General features: G+C 45.0%; 1 pseudogene; it reads left to right on the top strand.

Annotated features, from left to right (window-relative positions):
* The window catches only part of LOC147958179 (uncharacterized), a 54,898-nt pseudogene extending 45,264 nt beyond the window's left edge, over window positions 1–9,634 (top strand).
* The last annotated feature ends 14,000 nt before the right edge of the window (window positions 9,635–23,634 follow it).

Raw genomic sequence — 23,634 nt, forward strand, 5'->3', positions numbered from 1 at the left:
ACGAAGGGTCCACGAAGAAGCAACCTTGTCTATCCCACCATGGCCATCGCCCACGAAGGACTTGCCTCACTAGCGGTAGATCTTCACGAAGTAGGCGATCTCCTTGCCCTTACAAACTCCTTGGTTCAACTCCACAATCTTGTCGGAGGCTCCCAAGTAACACCTAGCCAATCTAGGAGACACCACTCTCCAAGAAGTAACAAATGGTGTGTTGATGATGAACTCCTTGCTCTTGTGCTTCAAATGATAGTCTCCCCGACACTCAACTCTCTCTCATAGGATTTGGATTTTGTGGAAAGAAGATTTGAGTGGAAAGCAACTTGGGGAAGGCTAGAGATCAAGATTCATATGGTAGGAATGGAATATCTTGGTCTCAACACATGAGTAGGTGGTTCTCTCTCAGAACATAAGAGTTGGAATTATGTATGTGTTCTGATGGCTCTCTCCACGAATGAATAGGAGGTGGAGGGGTATATATAGCCTCCACACAAAATCCAACCGTTACACACAGTTTTCCAATCTCGGTGGGACCAAATCAACAAACTCGGTCGGACCGAAAAGGTAAACCTAGTGACCGTTAGAGATTTTCGGTGGGACTGACATGCAACTCGGTAGGACCGATATGGTTAGGGTTTGGGCATAACGTAATCTCGGTGAGACCGATTACACAAACTCGGTGAGACCGAGTTTGGTAATAAGCTAACCAGAGAGTTGGTCAGGCAAACTCGGTGGGACCGATTTGCTCTTTCGGTGAGACCGAAAAGTTACAAAAGGGAAACATAGAGTTTACATTGCAATCTCGGTGGGACCGATTCGCTCTTTCGGTGAGACCGAAAAGTTACGAAAGGGAAACAAAGAGTTTGCAATCCCATCTCGGTGAGACCGAGATCCCTATCGGTAGAACCGAATTGCTAGGGTTTGGCAGTGGCTTATGACAAGTGAAACTCGATGGCGCCAGATAGCAAGAATCGGTAGGACCGAGTTTGGCTTAGGGTTTAGGTCATATGTGGATATGGGAAAGTAGTTGAGGGTTTTGGAGCATATCACTAAGCACATGAAGCAAGAGGCTCATTAAGCAACACCTCACCCCTCCTTGATAGTATTGGCTTTTCCTAAAGACTCAATGTGATCTTGGATCACTAAAATATAAAATGAAGAGTCTTGAGCTTTTGAGCTTGAGCCAATCCTTTGTCCTTAGCATTTTGAGGGTTCCACTTTCACATCCATGCCATGCCAATCATTGAGCTTTCCTGAAATGGTCATCTTGGAATAGCATTAGCTCAATGAGCTATATGTTGTTATGAATTACCAAAACCACCTAGGGATAGTTGCACTTTCAATGGGTCAATCTGTCAGGAGGCGGGGTACAGGTAGACCCACAATACGGAAGGACAACAGTGGATCTGAACAATCTTGGGTACATAGACGACCCATTCGTCCTAGCCAATGATGTGGCGCAGGTTTTCTATGTGAAGGACATGTCTACCAAACCGAGAAAAAGAAAAGATAAGGAAGCGAATACATCATACGATGAGCCAAAGGGCTACATAGTTCTTCCAAGAAAAAGATACATCATGGTAGTGGAGGGCAAGATAGACATGTCTGAAGATTATGAAAAGTTTCATGAAATTCCTCCCTTTAAAGTCAAGGCTGACCCAAGCACCATGTTAAACGATGAAGATTATCCATGGTTACGACCAATAAGCAAAGGACACAAGCGAAGAAAAAGTGAAGACTTTCTCTCCACAACTATTATGATGATGCCTTTGATCTAGAATATCACCGCAGTTACATGTGAAGAAATGAAATGCCTTTTGTAATAGATGAGTTTTCGTATGTAACCGTGATACTTCGAAAGAGATTGTCCATTTTGCACACCAAGTGCATCCCGCTTTTGCCGTAACTCTCTAAACTTTTTAGCACATGCTAGGTGGGTCAAACGATGATACCATGCCAACTTTCAACCTTTTCAGAGTTCATTTGTAGTGCTTTTCAATTTCAGGTTCATTTAGCTCAAAAAAATCAATAAATGCATGAAAAGTATCAAATGAAGTTAGAAAGGGTTGAAAACTAATGATGTGGCTTTTAATAGTGCATTTTGAACACACAAAAAGTATGGAGTTCAAATAAGTTCAAAAAATGAAATCCCTTTGTAACAGATAAGTTTTCGTATGAAACTCTGATACTTCGAAAGAGATTGTTCATTTTGCACATCAAGTGCATCTAGCTTTTGCCGTAACCCTCTAAACTTTTTAGCACATGCATGTGGGTCAAATGATGATACCAGACCAACTTTCAACCTTTTCAGAGTTCATTTGTAGTGCTTTTCAATTTCGGGGTCATTTAGCTCAAAAAATTAGTAAATGCATGAAAAATACCAAATGAAGTGAGGAAGGGTTGAAAATTGATGATGTGGCTTTGAATGATGCATTTTAAACACACAAAAAGTCTGAAGTTCAAATAAGTTCACAAGAATGAAATTTAGAAACATTATAACTGTGCACCCTAGGAACTCTCTCAGGCCATCACTGATTTTGGCCGTCAAATCGCTCATCCCGATCATTCTTGGACGTCGGATGTGCTTCTTGCTCCGGTGGTGTGGGCCGCTATTCCTGGCACAAAATCAGAGGCCCCTCCTTTGCTGGTACGAGTTAACATCCGATCCCCAAAGAACGGTACAGATATGCCCCCATCCTCTCCCCTCCCCTCCCTAAACCGTATGTCCCTACCCCTCATCTCCCAAACTGTCCGCCGCTGTCGTCACCGCAAGATAGAGATGGAGATGCTATCTAAAAGGCGAGGACGGTTGGGGCGAGTTGTTGAAGGGTGTTGAGCCACCCTTGAACCAGTTAATTCCCCATGTCGTCAGCAAGATCTTGGTCCATATCCGTTCATCTCGTGTTAGAGGTATGATTGATGATCATGGATTTGTGAACAAATAGGTGCCTCCTCTTGATTTGTATAGGTTAGGATTTGTGCAGATGGGGGAGGTGGCGGAGAAGGATGATCAAGGGCTCTAGGAGGGGAAGGAGGAGATGGTGACCATCATTTTTTGGTACTAACCTATTGACATAGTGCCAAGTGCCAGTTGCTGTTTTCTGCATGTTTTTTACATCGCAGGAAATCAATATCAGACGGAGTCCAAATGCAACGAAACTTTACGCAGATTTTTTTGGACCAGAAGACACATAATGGGCCCTGGCTGCACCGGGGGGGGGCGGTGCTCCGAGGATATCACGACCCACCAGGGCACGCCATGAGGCCCAGGCGCGCCCTGGTGGGCTGTGCCCACCTTGGGTGCCCCCGGACCACCTCTTTGATCTATAAATACTCCAATATTACAGAAACCCTAGGGGAGTCGACGAAATATTGATCCAGCCGCCGTAGAGTCCAGAACCACCAGATCCAATCTAGACACCATCTCGGATGGGGTTCAGCACCTCCATTGGTGCCTCTCCGATGTTGCGTGAATAGTTCTTTGTAGACCTTCGGGTCCATAGTTAGTAGCTAGATGGCTTTCTCTCTCTCGCTGAATTCTCAATACAATGGTCTCTTGGAGATCCATATGATGTAACTCTTTTTTGGTGTGTTTGTTGGGATCTGATGAACTTTGAGTTTATGATCAGTTATATCTTTTTATATCCATGAAAGTATTTGAGTTTTTTTTGATCTCTTTTATGCATGATCTCTTGTAGCCTCGTATTTCTTCTACGACATTTGGGTTTTGTTTGGCCAACTTGATCTATTTATCTTGCAATGGGAAGAGGTGCTTTGTAGTGGGTTCGATCTTACGGTGCTTGATCCGAGTGACAGAAGGGGAACCGACACATATGTATCGTTGCTACTAAGGATAAAATGATGGGGTCTATCTCTACATACATAGATCTTGTCTACATCATGTCATCGTTCTTATTGCATTACTCCATTTTTCCATGAACTTAATACACTAGATGCATGTTGGATAGCGGTCGATGTGTGGAGTAATAGTAGTAGATGCAGGCAGGAGTTGGTCTACTAATCTTGGACGTGATGCCTATGTAATGATAATTTCCTGGATATCATCATGATTATTTGAAGTTCCATCAATTGCCCAACAGTAATTTGTTTACCCACTGTTTGCTATTTTTCTCGAGAGAAGCCACTAGTGAAACCTACGGCCCCTGGGTCTCTTTCTCATATATTTGCCATTGCGATCTACTTTTCCTTTGCATTTATTTTCAGATCTATTAAACAAAAAAATACAAAAATACTTTGCTGCACTTTATTTTATCTGTGATCTATTTATTCAATATATTACAACTTTCTCCCGTCCATGCACCGTTTCTGGCGCCGTTACCCGAAAGGGATTGATAACCCCTTTAACACGTCGGGTTGCGAGGTGTTGTTATTTGTGTGCAGGGGCTGTTTACATTGTGTTGCTTGGTTCTCCTACTGGTTCGGTAACCTTGGTTTCTTCACTGAGAGAAATACCTACCATCACTGTGCTGCATCATCGCTTCCTCTTTGGGGAAATACCGACGTAGTCCTAGCCGACATCAGTAATCAACGACAAGATGTAATCAACAATACTAGTCACCCACAAACACCAATCTATAGTCGGTAACAAGATTGAACACAAGAGATGAACTAGGGTTTGAGATGAGATGGTGCTGTTGAAGATGTTGATGAAGATTTCCCTCCCCAAGATGGGAGAGTTGTTGGTGATGATGATGATGATGATTTCCCCCTCCGGGAGGGAAGTTCCCCCGGCGGAATCGCTCCACCGAAGGGAAAAAGTGCTCCTGCCCAAGTTCCGCCTCGAGACGGCGGCGCTCCATCCCGAAAGTCCTCTCTTTATTTTTTAGTTCAAAATGACCTATATACCAGAAGATGGGCACCAGAGGTGGCCTGGGTGAGCACAACCCACCAGGGCGCGCCTGGGCTCATTGGCGCGCCCAGGTGGGTTGTGCCCACCTGGTGGGCCCCCTCTGGTAGTTATTTTCTCCAATATTCCTCAAATATTCCATAAAAATTCTCCGTGAAGTTTCAACTTGTTTGGAGTTGTGCAGAATAGGTAGCCTGCCGTAGCTTTTCCAGGTCCAGATTCCCAGCTGTCGGAATTCTCCCTCTTTTCGTATACCTTGCATATTATGAGAGAAAAGGCATTAGAATTACTCCAAAAAGCAATATTATGGATAAAAACATTATAAATAATAGTAAGAAAACATGATGCAAAATGGACGTATCAACTCCCCCAAGCTTAGACCTCGCTTGTCCTCAAGCGAAAACCGAAATCGAAAAACCTGTCCACATGCTTTGAGAGAGAGAGGTATCGATAGAAACAAAATACGGACATAGAAGCATCATGTACTCCCCCCGTTCAGAATTACTTGTCACAAAAATGGATAAAAATGGATGTATCTACAACTAGAATAGATCTAGATACATTCATTTCTTGGACGAGTAATTCCGAACAGAGGGACTAGATTATTATAACAGCAACAAATTTAAACATAAGAATTTTTTCATAAAACTTTTATCATATACTTCTCATGAATAAGTAACAATTCATCACACAATTGAAGTATAAAGCAAAAACTTTATTAAAAACCAACAAACTATGTTCTCAGTCAACTTTGCAACTACAATTCATCATCTTTTTAGGAAGGGTCACGTACCGGAGCCTTTAGGCAAGTCCACATACTCAACCATCATATAGTCTTCTATGATTGCTAACACTCACCGCGTATACATGCGCAAAACATTTCAACCGGACACATAGAAAGATAGGGGTTTATAGTTTTGCCTCCCAACATATTCAGCTCAAGGGTGATGTCAACAATAATAACTCATGCTATCTATATTCAACTGGACATATGTGCCTAGATCTTTGCTCACCACATGATGCTTGCCAAAGGAGAAAAATAAAAAGGAATAGAAGGAAAACTTTGACTCTTTGCATAAAAGTAAATACATAAAAGTAAAAGATAGGCTCTTTGCAGAGGGAAGCAGAGGTTGCCATGCGCTTATTTGTTTGTATGCTCAACCCCTTAGTGCAAAAGAACGTCACGTTGCATTGCCCCTTGTCATAGAGACCTTTATTATGCAATCTATCGGTTTTATTCTTCACCATCACAAGTTCGTGCAACGCTCAATTTTCTCTTACACTAAATGATCTCACACATTTAGAAGCAATTTTTATTGCCTTTTTGCACTGATGACAACTTACTTGAGGGATCCTGCTCAATTCCTAGGTAGGTATGGTGGACACTTGAAAGTAAGATTTGGGTATAAGGGTTTTTGGATGCACAAGTAGTATCTCTACTTAGTGCAGAGTTTTTAGCTAGCAAAGATAGGGGGCAAGCACCACATGTTGAAGGATCTATGACAATATGACTTCTATGTGAATATAAACAAACATAAACTATTAAGTTGTCTTCCTTGTCCAACGTCAACAATTTTGGCATATAATATTTTGATGAGGGCTCATAATCACAAAAGATTTCTAGGATAGTATATTTATATGTGAATCTTCTCTTCCCTTATTAATTCTTTCATGAGTTGCATCATTGACTAATGCTATGTTTGTCAATCTCTAATAAATTTTTCTACTTATACTTTTCCTTATGTGGTGTCATCACCTACCATAGGATTAGTATATGATCTTCTTGATTTATTTCCTTTCTTTTATTTATTTCCTTTCTCTTTTTTCTCTTCCTTATTTCTTTTCTTTATTTGCAGCATGCAAGTAAAGAAAGCAAAAACTCAAACTAAACTTTATTATATATCTTGCACACGATTACAAGGATAGATTACTAAGCAAGCTCTCAAACAAGAAAGGATCAAACTAAACTTCTATTCATTCTAAAGCAAAAGATCAAACTAAAATAAGTAAAAGCAACAAGATAGTGGGATGATACGATACCAGGGCACCTTCCCCAATCTTGGAGAAAGTCAAGGGGAGTGCCCATACCCGATGCTTAATTCTCCTTTGGTGATGAAGAAGATGGCGGTGGTGAAGTAGAGATCTTGTCCTCGGATTTCCATGGCAGTGGTCCACCATCATAAGAGGAGGAGTGAGTCTCACGGGTCCTGCAACTAGCAGCCAAACTCATACCTTTAAACCTCGCCTCATATTCAAAGACTTGGTTTTGAAGATCATAAATCTGGCTTTGGAGAAAGTTGATTTGCTCGTTGAGGGTGAAGACGATGTCCTTCATGGGCTTGCCATCCACCTTGAGATCACGGGAAAGGTCCGTGATCATGAGGTGATTGGCATTGAGCTCCCGCTCCACCATCCCCTTGCACCGGAAGACTTCCTGCTCCATAGCATCAAGCCTGGCCTCCATGGTTCCCGTGCCCTTGGGACCTTGCTCATCACGGATGTGCAGCACCCTGATACGTCTCCAATGTATCTATAATTTTTTATTGTTCCATGCTTTTATATTATCATTCTTGGATGTTTTATAATCATTTTATATCATTTTTTGGGACACCCCAAACCCTAGAAGCGTTGTATATTATCATTCTTTGACGCTTCTAGGCCACCCAAACCCTAGAAGTGTTGTCGAGGCCACCCCAAACCCAAGCGTTGTCGAGGCCACCCCAAACCCTGGAAGTGTCGAGGCCACCCAAATTTACCAAGTTAAAAGAGCGTTATTGATAACCCACAAGTATAAGGGATCAATTGTAGCCTCTTTCGATAAATAAGAGTGTCGAACCCAACGAGGCACTACTAGGAAAATGCTTATACATAGAATTTTACCAGTAGCATTTGTTTCTGACCCCACGCTACTAGTAGTTAGTAGTAGCGCTGGGTAGAATGAGCGCTACTGGTATGAGTTAGCAGTAGCGCTTGTTACCTAGCACCACGCTACTGCTAAGTGTAACACACCACACCCCTTGGTCAATAAATATTAGCAGCGCTGGTCGTCCAACCGGAGCTATTGTTAGTTTGGGATCTATAGCGCCTGTTTAGATAATCGCGCTACTGCTATTTTTTCTATGTACAACATTTTACCAGTAGCGTGTTTTTCTAGACCATGCTATAGATAGTGCAACACTAGCCGTAGATATTTTGCAAGCTGCCATAGCAGTAGCGTGTTTTGGCTCCCCGTGCTACTGCTATGGTCGCCAGCCACCTACCACCTTTCCCTTCCTTCCTCCCCTTTCTTCTTCCTCTCCCCCTTCCTTTCTCCCCCTTTGCTTGCACCTTGCTTGTTCTAATGCTCCCCCTCCACCACCGCTCTATTAGAGCCCTCCCTTCTTCTCTTCTTTGCCCCTCGAACACACCCCTCCATTAGAGCCTCCCATCACCACCCCCTCTTTCTTTTCCCTCCACCACCACCCCCTCCATTAATGCCCTCCCTCCCCCTCTTCTTTGCCCTCTACCACCCCTTCCATTAATGCCTTCCCTCTTCTCCTCTCTCCCTCTCCTCCCACTCTCTCCCTAGCTCTCTCTCTCCCTAGGGAGCTAGCTAGCTAGTTAGAGCTATATATATATAAAATATCTAGAGCTACTAGGTAATTAAGAAGAAAGGTGCTCGATATCCCTCTTGACACATAGGTGAGCAAAAAAATGTTTTTGTGTGGATAAGGACTGAAACTATATATATATAACATATATATATATATATATGGGCGATATGAGAATATACCGAATTGTGTGTGGCATAATTTGAGTTGCCTACATTGTGTATTTGATGAAATAATGTGGGTGACATGAGTTGCCTATGTTTTGCCGAAATGTTGATTCAATTCCGTTTCGGCGAATTTCGGGCAAACTCAATATGTCCTATGTTTAGGGAAAGTCATGCCAAATTTTTGTATGAATTTGATCCATGCATGCATATATACATGGTTATAATATTTGCTCTGCGCGCAGGTGATCATGAAGGTCAATGGAAGGATGGTGGAAAGATACTGGCAATCCGCTGTGGACGACATGTATGAAAAAAGATTGAAGGATGTTTTATGTCCGTGTCGAAAATGCAAAGGAATAGTTAGGCTCGACCCCTTTAAGGGTGGCACATTCAAGGCGCACCTGCTCATGCATGGTTTCATGCATGGCCATACTCGGTGGATAAGTGAAGATGATGAGGATGTCGATGGGGCAGGAAATAATGACATGGTGCCACCAGACGAAGAGATGACCGATTATGTGCCCGAAGAGGAAGACAGCCTTGGAAATGTCGATGGCGAAGAGGCAGTTCAAGGCGGAGAAGACGCGGACACGCCGCCGTCTTCGTTGCTACTAAGTTCAGCCATGCGGGACCCGCATGTTCGAGACCTACTTCGCAAGAAGACGACTAGCGACAGAGCTGCTTCTAGGGAGGAGGCCAAACTGGCGCAACTGGAGGTAGACTCAATGACTCCTTTGTATGATGGTTGCAATCCCGAGGTGACCCACTTGAGTTTCACACTAGAACTTCTAAAGACGAAGGCAAAAAACAAATGGACAGATACAAGCCTGGATGAGCTTCTGAAGTATCTAAAGAAGGTTCTTCCCGCGGGAAGCCTGTGTCCTACTAGTGTCGAGGAGGCAAAGAAAATTGTGTGCCCTCTTGATCTGCCACACATTAGATATCACACATGCATCAATGATTGCATCATATATCAGAGAAAGCACGCGGAAAAAACCATCTGCCCAAAGTGAATGCTTCACGATATAAAAAGGGTGGAAAGAAAGCTCCATAGAAAGTTGTATGGTACTTTCTGATCACTCCGCGTCCATAGCGGTATTTCGTAGATCGTAAGGAAGCAAAGCTTATGCGCTGGCACGCGGATAGGGTGAAGCCAGATGATGGAGATGAGCCGAAGCTGAGACACCTCACAGATGCTAACTAGTGGAGAGCATTAAATGCTGAATTTGATTTTTTCGCAAATGGTCCAAGGAACATCGTGCTTGGTGCTAGTAGTGATGGCATGAATCCATTTGGCAACCATAACACCAATCATAGCACATGGCCCGTGTTTGTATGGATGTACAACCTCCCCCCTGGTTGTGCATGAAGGAAAAATACATACACATGGCTATGCTTATTCAAGGGCCGAGACAACCGGGAAATGATATAAATTTGTATCTCAGGTTACTGAAAGAGGAGCTACATACCTTATGGACAATGCCGACCAAGACATGGGATGCAAGCAAAGGAGAGTATTTCTACATGAGAGCCGCGCTGATCACGATGGTGCAGGACTATCTTGGTTACGACTATCTCTCCGGCTAGGTGTGCCACGGATATTGCAGATGCACGAGGTGCATGGATGATACAACTTATCTGCAGCTATCGAAAGATGGCGGGTCTTTGAAAATCGTTTACATGGGGCATCGAAGATGGCTCGAGAAGGATTACCCATGGAGAAAGTGTGGAGATCTATTCAATGGTAAGGCTGAGCATCGAGGTACTCCACGTAAGCGTAGCGGTGCAGAAATATATGAGTTATTGAAGAACTGGGAAGAGTGCCCCTCGCCGGGGAAGACGAAGAAAAAGGCGCCGGAGCCCCTGCTGAAGGTATGGAAGACGAGATTTGTTTTCTGGGACTTGGAATACTGGCCCATACTCGACATGCCTCATAGCCTTGATCAAATGCATATCACAAAAAATATCCTTGAGAGTTTGCTTGGAACATTGATGAACATGCCGGAGAGGACCAAGGATGGGCCGAAGGCAAGAAAAGACTTGGAATTTTTGAAAATCAGGAAAGATCTCCAAATGCCCGGTAAAAGGTCGTCAGAGGAGACCGAGACAGAGACGGAGATGGAAGATAGGGGCAAAAAAGTAAACAAGAAGGAAGAACAATATTGCCCCCCTCTTGCTTCACCTTAGATCCGAAGGAGGTCGATCAATTGTTCAAGTGCCTTGCCGGAATCAAAGTTAGTTCCGGATACTATGGGAAGATAAGCAGATATCTGGACACTAAGAAAAAAAGGTTTAGTGGGATGAAGTCTCATGACTGTCATGTGATGATGATGCAGTTACTCCCGGTTGCACTTAGAGGTATTATGGACACACATGTGCGTGAGACGCTTACTGACCTATGCCACTTTTTTGATGCTATCTCTCGAAAGTCGATCAGTGTGAAGCAACTCCATAGGCTACATGAAGAGATCGTTGTCATACTGAATGAGCTAGAGATGTACTTCCCGCCCGCGTTCTTTGATGTCATGGTGCATCTATGTGTCCACACACTACAAAAAAAATACACTTCCGTGATGATACGTGTTTGTCACAGTAGATCGTATTTTTTGTCATGCATGTACATCCATGAAAATTTTATGACAGAATCAAGATAGTCATACCTGTGCTGTCGTAGAAGTGTTCCATGACATTACCAAAATTATCATCACGGAAGTGTCCACTTCCATGACGATAAATCGTGCGTCACAGAAGTGCTTTCGTCACAGGTGACCAACACGTGGCATCCACCGTAACGGAACGCCATTAAGCTATCGGGTCCGGTTTTGGATCCGATAACCCATTAACAACCCCGACCAATGGGGATTTTCCATGTGTAAAATCATCATTGGCTGGAGGAAACACGTGTCAGCTCACCGTTGGGACAGATATCATCCACTCATTGGACACAAAGCGCCTATGATACGCCGACATGTGGCATGGCCCAACAGAGGCCCATCCCTGTGAAAAGGCCGGCCCGTTTGACTTGGTCAAAAGGTGGCGGGCCAGCCCATGGCAAGCCTGTTAACTACTTGTTTGCATATAGCCCATTTACAACACGCTAACCCAGGGCCCGTTTACGGCCTAACCAAATTAGGCCCAGTAGCGTCATATGGGCTGTCCAATATAATTCCAGCCCGTTTTAACTTCCGGCCCATGTATGGGCCATGACGTCTTTCGGCCCATATGAGGCCCTTATTACTCTCAGCCCATTAACGGCCCGTGGTAAAACTGGCCCGTAATGAACAGTGTACCACTTTATACCCATTAACGACCCATGGTGAAATTGGCCCGTAATGAACAGCGTATCACTTTATACCCATTAACGGCCCCTTATTAAGTTGGGCAGTTTCCAGCCCATGTTATATTTCGGCCTTCTCAGGGCCCATTTATTCTTGGGATCATTTCCACATTCGTTTACTTACGACCCATTACTGTCATTTTCTGCTTGTGGGCCAAATTCAGCCCGTGGTTACAGTCAGCCCGTTTGTGGCCCGTTAATACGTTGGGCCGTTTTGATAGCGTCATCAAAATACGGCCGATTAACGATGGCCCGTTATGGTTGGCCCATGAACAGACGATTTCAACTCTAGCCCATTTACGACCATAATGTGGTCTGTTATTGGCCCATGTTTGGCCAACCAATCATAAGCCCGTAGAAGGCCCATTGATGGTACGGCCCATACAAGGCCCATTGTGTCTACGGCCCGTATAAGGCCCATAGTTTCTATGCCACGTAGAAGGCCCATTGTTTCTACGGCCCTTAGAAGGCCCATTATTTCTACGACCCGTAGGAGGCCCATGTAAACTACAGCCGGTGGGCATCAAAGTTCGCCACTAGTGCAAATATAGGGAACACCCTACACTATACAAAAATGGCTTGCTGTTTTCTTCAGCCGGTGGCTGCACGTTAAGAACAAATTTTGTATCGCACCAAAACAAATTACAACTATAAAACAAAAGGAAGGTTGGCATAAAAGTTAACGGTCTAGCAGATAAATGCACCACCAGAAGTTCAGAAGCTCAGTTCATTTGACCTGACTGTTATGTTTTCATGCTGTATTGTCCGATGGAGCACCATAACCTTCACCTTCAGTTCTCCTAGGCTCCTGAACAACATTGCAAATGTCTGATAGTCTGGTTTCAAAACCATGCATATCTTGACAACATCGAACAATGTCTCTCCTTGTTTCACAAAGGGTCTCTGTTAGGGAATGGACTTGTGTCTGGAGCGCAGATACAACATTGTTTTGAGCTTTCATATCTTGATCATGAGGCAGTTTGGACGAGATTGCCTTAACAACCAACCCAGTATTACGCAAGAACATGCTTTTGGCACTGTTAGTGGACAGGTACTGACCCGCTGTAGCAAGAGCTGACATTGCGGTTATAGTTGCCTCGCCACCTTCAGAAGATGGCGGTTCCACCATTTTTCCATAGCTCACTGAAAAGTTGTGGTTTTACATTAGTAGTACCAAAACAGAAGATATGAAGGAGGTAGCAAAACCAAACAAAATAGCTTTGGTCTATATACAGTACTTATTCTAGTGAACCCATGTAAAATAATAGTTGTATTTTATTGCAAAGTACATAATAAAACTAGGTTCCAAACATATGACCATGTACCATCGCTAATGTATTGTCTATTTCTTCACATTGTATTGAGGGCTAAGGATAAAGAGACGAAGTTTATAAGACGGTAAGCATAGTATGACATCATTCATATCACAAAACAACTGAGAACATACAAACAGGCAATTGTAACGTTGTGTGGGCAAGTCCAGCATAGAACTAGATTACAGGTCAAGATCAAAGGAACATCACTCCTCTCTTTTAAACCTTGTAAGGTGCAATGATACGCTAAGACAATTGTGTATAAAATTGAAAAGAGTAATAGACATTGGCTGCAAACCATGCAGTTCAAGGCACAAGTCAGAGTAAGTAGTAGTTAAAAGGCATGAGGATTAAGGACTTACAATAGTGGCTTTGACTGGTGTAGTCATGCCCTTCTTCTTGCTGGTGTGACAGTCCTTGAAGATTTCCACAACATTTGGTTCAGGTACTTTTTGGTCCTTGCGGGCTTTCGTCTGCATTTGGAACAAGTCAATATAGATATGATAATATGGTACAATGAAAAGAGTGAAACAACAGCTAATTACAAGAGCCTCGCAGTGTGTAATATAGCTACGAGATCCTGTCGTTTGTTGGAATTTCACTTTCATACGGTTGGGCTTGTTCTTTGAACAGCTCACCTACAAGAAGATATCTTTGTGTGGCACATGCGTAAATAGGACTCCAACATGTGATCTGATCACACACACACACACACACACATATATATAATGTACCTGATACTTTGGATCGGACCAGTGTTTAACGAGGCCTCTCCAGTCTTCATCAGATATATTTTCCACTGGAGATTTTTGGGTAAGTTCACTGTTAGCCTTGCCTTCAAAGTGAGTTTTCCTCAAGTTATACCGATACTGTCACAGAGCAGACTTGAAAACATGGGTGCAAGCTTGTCTGGTTGCATCATCTTGGCTATCCAACTTGAACCTCATTTGTTGAAAATTATGGGAGTCTCATTATCAGCAACCTAGAAAGTATTGGCCAGAGCAAGACGATATTACTAGTTTCCATACATAACCATACTTACAGATAAATGGTCGAGGAAGGTGTTGAACTGGGTTTCGTCTTTGTCATTCCTGTAGTGAATCCATGTTGGGAGGATACGAACATGACACCTAACAGCAACCGCTGCCTCTGATACTAACTTGGCTAACTCTGTAGCATCATGTGGCCTTTTTAAACCTGCCTCAAAACGGATCTCCATTCTTCCTCCTCTAGATTTAGTTAACCTATCGAGCATTATCCACTACTAGGAAAACCCTTACCAGTAGCGCTGGTTTTTGGGCTACCAGTAGCGCGGGCACCAGCGCTACTGCTACGACGCTACATCTATTTTGTAGCAGTAGCGCTTGTTTAAACCAGCGCTACTGCTATCTGTATCTAGCAGTAGCGCGCCTCTGTCCATCGCTACTGTTAATACTAGTAGCGTGGGCTTCAAAAAATGCTACTGGTAAGCAGCGCTGCTACTACTCCAATACCCCACGCTACTGCTAGTATTTTCTTTTTTTATGTTGCTGTATTCGTATTTTTACATGTTTTATACAGTTACAACATACACATACACTGGAACTATATGAAAAAGGAATGTCTTATCATCATCATCGAAGTGGTACAACATAGTCTCATAATATCAACATAGTCTCAACACAAATGATGTCGATCTCATCATCTCGAAATAGCGATACAAGTTAATGATCACATGTCTCTTACATTGTCACCGTAGACAATTGTTTCATCATCTACCTAAACTAAGACATAAATGATAAGAGCGATCACGATGATCAAAAGCGGTATGATGTAGTAGTTTTTGCGGCGGCGCTGGTTCTGAATCCCCTGTTGTGCTATGAATCTCAAGTAACTAGCTTCGGCTTCCGCTCTGCTATCAAACCCTTTCTGGCTTCCGCCAAAGAAGCCAGAGACTTGGGCCTGACACTCTGTCCACTCATCATACACACCCGGAACATGCCCTACATACACGGCATACCACTTCCTCGCCATCATTGATCTATATACCTGTCAGAGATGCACATATATATACCATGAAGCGAATTCAACAAAACAGTTATAAAATAGAAGCAACATATATAGTAAACATAGTTAACAAATTTCATCGTATCGAAAGTAATTAACTAGAGAGCGGCACCATACATCTAATAGTTTCGTCGTACTGAGAGATTCAAAGTTTCGTCGTACATAAAGTAAAAAGTAACTAAACAGACACATTGTTTTTAATAAGTGCACTCTTCCCATCTGTCCATATCCGGAAGGGTGTCACCAAGCTTAGTGAAAGGCCTCATGTCCTGACGCTGTAGGGCAATGCGGGTTCGGACGTCAGCTCATGATATTGGGCTGCCGTAGAACATCCCATTCTCTTCGAGGACATCTTTGATGATGATGGACGCAATTTCCTGTTGGATCCGGTAGAAATCATTTCGAAGTTGATTATCCGGCACGGCTCCAAAGGCTTCGGCCCATCTCTAGATATGGGTATCGGATGAAGATTTCATGCAAAGTGATTGCATATCCCTTCTGTACTCCATCATTAGATGGATGACGTAGAATCCATCATTCTCACTTCTTGCTGGTTGCTGGATGCAACAGAAGTCAGTCTTGTGGCTGAAACAAAGCCCGGCCTTATTTGTTTTTTTACATTGGATGTAGCCACCCCGCATGCTGAAGCCCAGCATAGCTCTGTCCAGAACATACTTTATGTGTGTGTAATCTTTCTTCTGTATGTTCTTCGACGGGTCCAAATATAGAGCGCGGGAGTAACAAAGGTAAAGAACAATGAGAACGACACGACACCCCCCGCTGCGCAAAATACACGATCAAGTTTAGCCTCCATGCGTGCAAAGTAACTATTGAAATGCACGAAAGGATGTATGTGTTATAGTGCTATCCCCGGATGTCTTACCTGGGATGATAAGGTAGGAGAATCGTTTCTTTGTCCTTATTGCTGACGAAGAATTCTTCGATGTACTGACTCGCATATTGATGGTTGGAGTCATTGATTGACAAGAAGCCCTCATGCATGTAGTATGGGTCCGCGACCACAAGACCGGTGACTTGCTCTCTCCTGACGATGTAGTTCATGTGCAGCGCATACAGGCGGACGAAGGTAAAATCGAGTGTCCTCATTTGAAACATATGGAAGATGTAATCAAACCTCTGGAAGAAGAGGTCCGCGGGGCATGTGTGGACATACATCTTGCAACTGCTCGACACATGAACCGTATAAAGTGGGTATCCTGGATCATCCGAGGCGAGGAGGCTTCTCTCTGTCGAAAGCACATGGTCATGGAGTCTCCTAAGATCCCCTTCTATGGCAGCTAGTGCATTTGCCGGTACCATTGGCTGTCCCGCGACATGGATTAATGGCGCATGTTTCATCGGTACACGGTCAACCTTGGTCGAAGGCGCCTGGCTGCTAGAACCAACATTGCCAGCTATATTGGATTTTCTCGCCGCCGGTCTCTTCCTCTGCTTCTTCTTGGGCTCAGGTGCTGGTGGGTCTGTTAGACCCTCGTTGAGCACCACCCCTAGTGTTGTCGGGCTTAGCTTTGGACGACTCTGGCTAATCAGTTGAGCTTGGGTGGAGCTGGCATCTAGAGGCGTGTCCTGCGAGGATTGCATGAACAAAGACTTCTTGCACTCCCGAGGACGTTCTGGCTCTGGTACATGCATCTCATATTCATATGGTTGACTCATTGTTACATCATATTCAAAGGCCGTATTGAAATACTGGTTAGGGTCATCTTCGGCCTCCTCCATGTCATGATCCCTATCCTCTTCCATGAGGCAGATGGCATCATCTGCCGGCGGAACGGTTGGCCCTCCTTCCTCATGTCTCTCGATCTCAGCAAGCAGCACAGACGATGGTTGTACTTGTGTAGGTGGTGTTGTGGTCATACCTTCCTGAGGTCCCGTTGGTGTGCTCCCGGCCACCTCGACACGAAGAAGATTTTTCGGCTACAGGATCGGCCAATTTTTGCATTGCCCAAGCTGCGTGGGGGTCTCGTCATCCTCTCCATAGGTTTGTATCGGACGAGGGAGACCCTCGTAGCCCACTTTCACACTCGCCACGGAGACCCTTAAGGCGTTATCAGGCATATGCCGGTGGTGAAACAATCGATCCTTAGGCTTCACTATAGTACCCTTCCCCACATCCACCAACCCACCCTTCATGTTGTAAAGGATGGTGCACGGAGTGGAGTCGGCCTACAAAGACATATACGTGTGGCGTTAGAGATCCAAAAAGAACGGCAACTGAAGATTAATTAATTAGTTGAGTTGATGAAGGTGTGACGACGTGTATTTACCGTGAGGGCGTCGAGCTCAGCCAATGTCGACGGCCCGACATTCAAGCCAGAGACGGAGCTAGGGCTGCTGTGAGAGCTGGGCGGAGGATCAAGTGCTGCTAGAGGAGGTGTGCTGGTTGCCATACTAGGTACGAGTATGGGTGCGGTGTTCATTGAGTAGCTCCCGCTGAAGCTTGGCATGGGAAAATCACTTGGTGGCGCATTTGGATTTTGTTGCACCTATGTGACCACCGTTGGAATCAAGCTTGTAAAGGCAGCCACCATATCATCTCTACAGGCAGCGATTATCTTATCTTTGGTCTTAGCTTTTGCTTTCTCCATCGCCCGCGCCACCTTCTCATCGATAGTCACTTGACTGAACTTCTTTCTTTGTCTTTTGGCCTCGGGGTCCCTTTTATAATAGTACTTCCAAGTGGCCCCATCCCCGGTGCCATGCACACGTCCATATTGCGGCCGCTGGCCGAGCGGGTGTCCCATCATTATGTTCATGGCCCAGTTGAAAGCAGTGTCCCACTTGTACTTCGCCGACGACTGAGTCGACGAGTCGCTCTAGGCCGCAAGCTTGTGTTCCTCTCTCTGCAAAATGGACCATGAATCATTTACGAATGCGACTAGAATGTAGTAGACTTCTTTTATCAGAACCTAATATGTAAGGTGGTAAAAAGGATAATTACCAGTAATCTCATGAATTGCCTAGTCGGCCCGTCGGTGAAAAAAATCTTTTGTTGGGGTCCCACGAGAATCGGGCCCTGATGAAGTCGTGCTCCTGCTGGTCGGTGAACTCAGCCAATGGGTCTGGGATCCCCTGACGTTCACGTTCTGCGTCCTCCTTAGCCCACACGGGCCTCTTTCCCGTGTAACCAAGACTTCCAAGGCGGTGGTTCCCCATGTTCTTTGCCTCCAGCTGCTTGCCTCTCTCCGACCTGGCCTTGACAGTTTCTTCATTGCAAGTTTCCTTGAACCTTTCAAAGTCCTCTATCATAATTTTTGGATTGTCTGCAACAATCTCGGCATAGGTTTCATGGTCTACTTGAATCACCCTTTTCACCCTAGTTTTCCAAGCGCTCAATGTGTTGCTGAAGTTTCCTAGGGCTTTTTTGTTGATTTTTTTCATGCCCTCATCATCCCATGGGCCGACTTCGTCATTCCGACCGGGGAACTGGAATCTTGCGTGCAACCTAGTTAGAAGCAGCTTCTTCAAATGTTCATCCTTCCGTATTTTTGTGGTGTTGATGTTAGCGGTATCCCGTAGGATGCATCCTAGTTTGTTGCCGTAACACGCTGCCACTTCTCGCGGCTCTATTGGCTCGAACTCGCCAGGGTGCACCGCCGTGACCACCATTCTTCCGGTGCCGAGCTCATTTGGGCGTCGTGTCCTCTTTTCCTTCTGTCCCTCACTGGCTTGGGCGGTCCCACCTTCCGTGCTGCAGTTAGGAACATCATCAGCGCCAGTCTCAGTGCCGGTGTCGTTGGTGGCATCAGTGTCGGCGCCGGCGCCACCACCGTCGTCATCCGTCATGACAACGCGGTCCGAACACCCAGCTTCCTGTCTCTCCTGATCCGCCAGAAAGTCGAGGTAGGCGTGTGCTTGACCTAATTGGGACTGAGAACCTCCGGTCTCATCGGTGTCGGTCATGTTTCCTAGGGTTCAATGTCGTAGTGGTTTAATTATCGAGCTTTATATAATAAAGTGAATAATGACAAAAAAGTGACCTTTGTTTTGCGGGAAATGTCGTTTCATTCCCGTCGTGACAAATCTCAAGCACTCGATATGTCCAACTTTCTAGCACAAGTCATGCCGAAATTCACGGAAATTTTCGGCATGACCTTTGCTAGGAAGTGCACATCTAGAGCGCCTGAAATTTGCCAGAATGGAAATGAATCAATATTTCTGGCAAAACATAGGTCACTCGCAATTGGGAAATGAATCAACAACCAAAGTCCGGTAGAACTACAACAGCACAACAATATAGGATGCTCACTATAGCAGCACAACAACCACATGCACATGTACTCTCCTCTAGCATCTGCATGGACAGAGCTCTATATATTGTGGGTTTTGGGATGCTCACTATCTGCCTATCGAGGATGAGGGTGTGGTGTCGATAATCTTCGAGCGGCGTCGTCGAGCGGCACGTCGGTGATCTACCTGTGCGTCAAGCATTCACAAGATAAATTATTCTAGACACACAAGATAAATTATTGTAGACACACAAGATAAATTATTGTAGACACACAAGATCAACTGTGGACCTACAATCTGCCTAATAAAATGTTCATTTTCATTTTATTTACAATATAAACAAACTAAACACTCATTTTCATTTACTCTAGCAACAAAATCCAAAACAAGCATATTAACAGCATTCTAACAATAGGCATTTTAACATCAAGCATTTGAACAACATGCATTTTAACAGCAAGCATTTGAACACTCTAACAATAGGCATTTTAACAGCAATTGAACACTCTAACAACACACATTTGAACACTCTAACAACAGACATTTAACACTCTAACAACATGCATTTTAACAGCATTCAACATTTGGACAGCAAGCATTTGAACAAAACAAGCATATGAAAAGGGAGGGAAGAGGGGGTGGCACACCTCGGTCGGGGTTGGGATCAAGGTCGGGGTCGCCGGGGCAGAGGGGCCGGGTGCACCTAGGTCGGGGTCGCCGGGGCAGAGGGGCCGGGGGCCTTCTCCTCCTCGTCGATCTGCAGAGAGACCAAATTTGGTCAGAGAGAGAGCAGGGGAGGCACAGGGGGAGGGGTCGGACCAGGGGTGCACCTAGGGCAGGGGGCAGCATGGGGGGAGGGAGCGTCGGGGTGGTCAGTGGCCTGCGTCGAGGTCGGGTGCGGCGCGCGTCGACGACGGCGTGGGCAGGTGCGGGTGTTGGCGGTGGCGTGGGTGGGTGCGGGCGTGGGCGGCGTGGGCGGGTGCGGGCATCGGCGGCGTGGGCGGGTGCGGGCGTGGGCGGTGGCGTGGGCGGGTGTGGGCGTCGGCGGTGGCGAGAGAAAGGGGATTCGAGCGAGAGTGAGAGAGAGGAAAGAGATAGGATCTAGTGGACGGTGCTGTAGGCAACTTAGCTATAGCGCGTGTTGGCAAAACGCGCTATAGCTAAGTTAGCTATAGCGCTGGCCAAGCCAAAACGCGCTACTGCTATTTTTTTTATTTTTTATTTTTCTTAGCTATAGCGCTGCCCAGGCCAAAACACGCTACTGCTAATTTTTTTTCTTTTTTTCTTTTTATTTTTCTTTTTGTTTTTCATATTCCACAAACTTTCTTCCTTTTTATTTTATTTATATTTCTCTTTTTATATTTATTATTCTTTTACTTTTACTTTTTCTTTATCTTTTTCATATTCCACAAACTTCCTTCCTTTTTATTTTTATTTTTCTTTCATTTCAGTTTCCACAACTTATTAGTTCTTTTTTCTTTTTTTTCATTTCATTTTGCAAAACTTCCTTTCCTTTTCCTTTTCTTCTTCTTCTTCTTTTTCTTTCATTTGCACTTTTCTTTTTCTTATCTTTATTTTGCACTTTCCTTCCTTTAATTTGGTTTGTCATTAGAGCAATACCACTGTTACCCTCTGGATAATAATTAATATAATATATATTACATGTTTTGACCGCTAACACCGGTATACAAAAAAGACACACACAAACTTTGGTGATTAGTTTGTCAGCTTGGGCGACGACGATGCTTTAGACTGATCTTCTTCCCTCTTTTGTTCATTGTCGAATAATTGAGCCCATGGTCGTGACTTTTCCTTCTCCAAGGATTACGATCTTTCGTAGGTAATGTAGTCTTCATTCTTCTTTTGACATATGTTTCGTCGTCATCAGCATCATCTTCCCTCATCGGATCACCGTACTGGTCATAGTCTTCCTCGTTGGCGACTCCATCCATTCCGGCGATGCTCCTTTTGCTTCTCCTCACGACAACACGGCTGGGATTGATCGGATCAGTTATGAAGAAACATTGTGTCACGTGTTTAGCGTGTACCCATGGCTCATTTTTGGCGATGGCGTTGACGGTACCGCTATCATTGGAGTCGGGTATACACATGGTAGTGAAATGTCGGTTTTCTCTGTGTACATTTTTAGCCCATCTAACACGGAACATCACGCGCTATCCAATCCAGAGTAGTTAAGCTCCCATATCTCTTCGACCCTTCCATAATATCGTTCAATTACATTCCCGGTCATGGCTTCCATCGTTACCCCTGAGTTTTGGTCATCACTGTTTATATCTTTCTCCTCCGTGTAGAACATGTATCCGTTGATATCATATGCTTGATAAGTCGTGAGGTTGGTCGAGGGGCCATGTGCTAAGGCGTATATGAGTGTTCTATTTGGATAACCCTCTTCCGGGGGATTAGCCAGAACTTGCTCTTTGAACCAACGCATGAAAGTGGAGTTGTGCTCTCTAATAACTTCAGCGTTCGTCCTGTGCACCTCACGGTCACGGTATTTCTTTGCGATGGTCTCTGTGTGCAGTGTCACGAAATCTTCTAGCACATCTAGGTGTTGTAGCACTACTAAGTTTGCCCTGGCAATGTCATTTTTTCGGCCCGAGCGTAACATATTCAAATGCCTATGACCGTTGGTGTGACCTTCGCCTTCGAGCCTTCCATAGTGCTTGTTGACGGGCAAACCAACAACACGGTCTTTGCTCAGATAACTCTCACAGAAAGAGATGCACTCTTTGGTCAATCCCTGGGCTATGCTTCCCTCTGGACAGGACATGTTACGAACGAATCCTTTGATGACCCTGAGGGAGTCCTGGATTAGGGGGTGTTTGGATAGCCGAACTATGCCTTCAGCCGGACTCTTGGACTATGAAGATGCAAGATTGAAGACTCCGTCCCGTGTCCGGAAGGGACTTTCCTTGGCGTGGAAGGCAAGCTTGGCGATACGGATGTTCAGATCTCCTACCATTGTAACCGACTCTATGTAACCCTAACCCTCTCCGGTGTCTATATAAACCGGAGGGTTTTAGTCCGTAGGACAACATACACATCAACAATCATACCATAGGCTAGCTTCTAGGGTTTAGCCTCTCTGATCTCGTGGTAGATCTACTCTTGTACTACCCATATCATCAATATTAATCAAGCAGGACGTAGGGTTTTACCTCCATCGAGAGGGCCCGAACCTGGGTAAAACTTCGTGTCCCTTGCCTCCTGTTACCATCCGACCTAGACGCACAGTTCGGGACCCCCTACCCGAGATCTGCCGGTTTTGACACCGACATTGGTGCTTTCATTGAGAGTTCCTCTGTGCCGTCGCCGTCAGGCCCGATGGCTCCTACGATCATCAATGGCGATGCAGTCCAGGGTGAGACCTTCCTCCCCGGACAGATCTTCGTCTTTGGCGGCTTCGCACTGCGGGCCAATTCACTTGGCCATCTAGAGCAGATCGAAAGCTACGCCCCTGGCCGTCAGGTCAAATTCGGAAGTTTAAACTACACGGCTGCGACAGAGAGGCCTCCCGGCCCTCCACTCAAGCCGCACCCCGTACCAAGGCACGGGAATATGCGCCGGACTTACGAGACATGTTGGAGGACAAGGCAAGGAAAACACGATCGATCTACGGATCGCGTGGGCACCCCACGGCTCGAGACGGTAACCGTCACGCCGACCACACATTCGATAGGGCCGAACACAGTAGACAAAGCTCATTGGAGCTACGTCATGATATCACCCAGTACAGAGGCGCCGCACACCCACTGTGATTTACAGACGAAATAATGGATCATCAAATCCCCGAGGGTTTCAAACCCGTAAACATCGAATCATATGATGGCACAACAAACCCTGCGGTATGGATCGAGGATTATCTCCTTCATATCCACATGGCCCGCGGCGACGATTTTCACGCCATCAAATACCTCCCACTCAAGCTTAAAGGACCAGCTCGGCATTGGCTCAACAGCTTGCCAACAGGGTCAATCAGTTGTTGGGAGGACCTGGAAGCCGCATTCCTTGACAATTTCCAGGGCACTTATGTGCGACCCCTAGA

Source organism: Triticum urartu, chromosome 7A, assembly GCF_056163025.1.
Source record: "Triticum urartu cultivar PI428250 chromosome 7A, HENAU_Tu73, whole genome shotgun sequence".
NCBI classification, from domain to species: Eukaryota; Viridiplantae; Streptophyta; class Magnoliopsida; order Poales; family Poaceae; genus Triticum; species Triticum urartu.